This window comes from Cryptomeria japonica, chromosome 8, assembly GCF_030272615.1.
Source record: "Cryptomeria japonica chromosome 8, Sugi_1.0, whole genome shotgun sequence".
In the NCBI taxonomy this organism is placed as follows: Eukaryota; Viridiplantae; Streptophyta; class Pinopsida; order Cupressales; family Cupressaceae; genus Cryptomeria; species Cryptomeria japonica.
The window spans coordinates 468,178,274-468,183,194 of record NC_081412.1 but is presented as its reverse complement, the minus strand read 5'-3'; positions in this window follow the sequence as shown (position 1 = coordinate 468,183,194).

Genomic DNA, 4,921 nt, shown 5'->3' with positions numbered 1-4,921 from the left:
CCAATAAGATATAATTTTGTTGAGCACGTTGTTCAATCCATGCAAAAACAATTACTAATGATAAAAAAAGGTTCCTATAAGACATTTAGCTTCTCATCCTACTTGTGCTATCTCCTTCTATCCAAGTATCGTGCAATATTGAAGACCAACAATCTTTATATTGTGAACTATAAGATTGATGAGAAGACTCGAAACATAACAGTGTGTCTAATATATGAATGGACACCAAAGATAAGGATGCATGATAACAGAAAGAACTACAACCATTTTGTAGACTTCTTTTTGGCACCAATGTATAATGAAATTACAAGCACTCCAATGCCTAGATTGCTTGTGTCTTGTAGAGATTGCATTCAACTCGGAAGTCAAATAGAATTGGCTGACTGGTTCTTCATGGAAGAATACAATGTTAAGGTTTTACGAATCAACAGTAAAACCACACAGACTTCCAATACATGTGACAGAGAGGGTATTTGCATTGGAATATGTATGATAGTTGGAGAGCACAAATAGGCACTTCCAGGGTCAACAAAAGAAGAACATATTTCCTTCCTTGCCTTTCTCATGTGGAGGGTTCACATTTGAGAGAAAAGCATTCAATGTGACACATGATTTTTTGATAGTTTTTAGCTTTGGTGATGAGGGTCTCTGGCAATATGATCCAATTGATGTAGTTCAAGCAAGGCTTAATAAAAATGGGAACTCTTCAGCGTTATGTCAACATGAAAGTAAATCATTGCTAGAAAAGCATAGAAACATGGACTCTTGGGATGAGGTAAAAAAAGAGATGAAGAAAATTGCTGCTGACAATAACATTTCAACATAAGAAATTTCATCACAAATTATGGAATTGCACAGATAGAGGATAATAGAGGAGGGCCAGGGCATCCAAAATAGGAGGTCCTACAATTTCTACCAAAATTCTGCTAATCCATCTAACAAATTTATTCCCAAATCAATTTTGCAAGAATGTAAAGAGAGTTATTGGACTCAAACCAAAATAAATGATTTTTTGACTATGAGGAAGAATCTCGATGAACCAAAGACCAGTGCAAAATTTGAGTCCATCGACGAGGATAAAGAGTTTAGAAAATTGTGGAATATGGAGCATCCCACAACATCATATGACAGGAGTGAAGATGATGATGAGTATGAGGTTGAGTCCACTCCAACAACTACTACAGTCCCTAAAATATTAGGTGGAGTCAATGATTCCATGAAAGAAAAATATAGCAAAGGGGAAAACATTGTGGAAAAAATGGGTTTTGTAGGTGGTGGTCTAGGTCCCAGAGGAGAAGGCATTTGGTATCCACTTGAGGTACAACTTCCATCAGATTCAAAATCAAAAGCTCCTGTTAAACCAGTCATTGGACTTGATTCTTCAGTTTCATCATTGAAAGGTACTACTCATTACCCTCAGGGTCCACCTGCATTTGTTTCAGGTTCAAATCCACAACCACTGCCACATCATGATATTCCCATTGGTGGTGAATCAAGTGCCACTGCCACTGGTGAGGAATCTGGGGATATTATTCCTATTAGTGTTCAGTCAAGTGCCGCTGTGATTGGTGAGGTTGGCATGGGTACTACTACTAATACTAGTTGTCTTGGTGTTGGACAAGGGAAACAACAAAATATCTCTCGTAAGAGGCCACTAGTGGTAGATACTCATACTATTTAGAATCCTATATCAAGTGACACTGACACTACAAATCAATCATTTGCAGCTTCAGACCACACACCTCAAAAGATTATAAAAAATACACATGAAAGTGACAATGGGACATGATCAGGAATGGTTGTTGGTAATCCTATTAATGCATTAGTTAAAACCACAGGCATAAATGGAACTGGAGCCTCTACTATTCCTATTTCACCTTTCAAACGTTCAATTGCTTCAACAAGCCCAGATTTTCAATTTTGTGATTACTATGAAAAATTTGAACATGCAACAAATGCAAATAAAGAAAAAAAGAGAGCATTTCATAGGGTTGCCCTGGCTAAAGTTTTAGACCAACATCATGCAAGGAACGGGGTATTTCCAACATATGACCCACACAAAGATATGATGGAGTTCATGGTTGTTATGCCCCCAACTAAAGATAAAAATACACCACACAGTTAGATAGATCCCTCTGAATTTCAAGTTAGCACCCTTCAAATGGATTTTTCCAAAGTACATAATGTGGACAAAATTAGTTTGTCAAAAAGGACTAACGAAGTGGTCTACACTTCATTGCTAAAGGTGGAGAGAGAAAAAAATAAACTGGAGAAACAAATAGAAAAGTTACAGGCAGACCTAGCAAACGAAAAAATCAAAGAGGAAAGCATCAAATACCAAGTGCAATGATTTACAGAAAAGGATAAAAAATTCGGTCTCTATAGTAGAAATTGTAGAGTAGGAAAAGATGGATGCAAAATTGAAGGACCTAAGAGAAAAACTAGCTAAAAGTAGTAAAAAAATTGATGAGGAAAGAGCCAGTTTTAAAAAATTATACAAAAGTTATGAGTCAGCTGCTGCCTAAATAAGAAAAATATAGGACCTATTGGATCATGAGAAGGAAAAAGCAAAACAATTGGAAGAGGAAGGAGAGGAAGAAAGAAAAAAATGTGCACAAATGAAAGAAGCCTTGCATAATGCAAATGATAAAATTAAAACTTTGGAGGATAGATTGAAAGATAATATGAAAAATACAACGAAGTATATACAAAAAAACATTTGGTGGAAAATAATGCAGAGGAGTGAGAAGTTGTGTGAATGGTTTCAATTGAATGAAAGTCTGAGATTAATTTATATGAAAATCAAAGGGCACATTGAGAAGAGCATAAATGTTTATTCAAAAGAGGATATGGCAAAATGGATTTTGCAAGTAGTTTACAGTACCAGTGGCAGCTACTTGGCATCCAAGGTAATTAAGAGCCGCATTGATGCCACATTTAAGACATCATCTATCCTTCAAAAATGCCAGAAACTAAGGGAAACATCAGAAGTTATGGATGAATGTGGCAAAAAGATATTGAAGCTGCAATTAAAGACAACTACTTTGATTAAAATTGGTTTGCCTAAGACTGTTGACCCATCAAATAAATTCATTGGAAAAGAAGCTTACAAAAAAAACATGGAGATAAAAATGAAGTCTGATTTAGACTTGCTTCCTAAGAACACAACTCCCCAAAGCTTTCTGGAATTCATCCAACCATTTACAACTCTGAATGCGATATTGGGTGAAACAGTGATGTCGAGTCACTCTTCTAAATATGGATTGTTGACAAAGTTGCTGTTGACTTTCCATAGTTTACAAAATATTGACCTTCCATCGGACGAAGAGTGGAGCACCCTACAAAATCTGGCACATAAATCTTAAGCATCATAGTATGTATTGCACAATTTTCTTCTTTTACTCTTAATTTCAAGGTTTAATGTTTTTTCTGTTTGGAATTTGGCATCATTTGAAATAACTCTGTTTTATGAATAGGAAAAAAATAGCACTCACTATTACTAAATTGCTAATCTAGCCCATGAATCTATGATGCACAGTGCAAAACTTCAGCCTGTAAATTTGTATTCTCAAATTCTCCCAAGTTTTAACATTTCTGCATTTATCCATTTCTGATTACTAGGTTTTGTGCATTGCTATTATCTATATATAATTTGTCATGGCTTGAATTAATATTTAATTTTGAAATCTATTTTTTGAGCATGAGACATTAGACATGTAGCAATTGTTAAATTGCTAATCCGACCTATGATGGCCATGTAAATCTGTGCCGAGTTTGTGATTTTGATGTCGAGTCTTCACATGTTGCAATTCGACCTGAAGCTGTTGTTGCTCCCTTGTTTCTATAAAAGGGAATTTAGGGTCATTTGCAAAGGGTTTTGAAACTTGGTATTGACTTTTGCATGGAGAATCACACAGAGTGGTGTACTACTACTGAATGAATTGTATCATATGGCTACATTTTGAAAGAATTAATGAAAATCTAAGTTCTCAAACATGTCTAAATAAACATCTCTGTATCAATAAACAAGTTATGGTATTTTATTATGCTATTTTAAATTTGGAAATAGAAAGTTGAAAAATATAATTACAAATCAATATTAAATTCTAATTGCAAAAAGTTAACAGACTCATAAATTATCATCAAGTTATCAATCATAATAATATGTTTTTGTAATATTGTGAGATTTTGCCAAGATCAAGAGGCAATGGAAAGCACAAATAAAAGAGAACAAAATAGACGATAGATGATGCCTTGCAAAATGGACAAGGTTAGTCTAAGAGACAAACAACACAAGACACAAGAAACCGTTAGTGTTATTCAATCGAAGACTAATCTAAATAGGCATACCAAGAGAGACACTAAAAACATGAAAGCATATTTAACTAAAGAAGCAAATATGATGAGGCATCTCCAAATACCTCGTAACATGCTCTTAACTCTTTCTCCCTTGTTCCTCTCATCTCCAAGTTCCAAAATAGTGTAGCTCTCAGCAGCTTTTTGCACTATGGATGCTTATGGAGGATTGAGATTGTAGTATTGTGCTCCAAATCTGAAATGAAAAGCTAATACTAAGCTATTGATACTAAAATGATTTATTTTATCCAAGATGACAATACATGAGTTAATTATGCTAAAATGCTCTCTTAAAATGTCTATAGCTTAAATGCATACAAGTTTTCAGGATCTGGATTATGAAGAAATGGGCTCTATTTATAGAAAAAATGGAGCAATGGACAGTTGAGATTGAGCAATCTCAACAAGGGTCAGAATTGAATGATTTCAAATCCATGTGAGGGCTTTCAACCCAATCCCAGGATGACAAGTGTCAATGTGAGATAGGTTGAGAGGGGAGGGAATAAGCATTAAATGCCTGATATGACTTTGAGATTTAGAGTCAAGGTTAGTTGAATGAATAAAA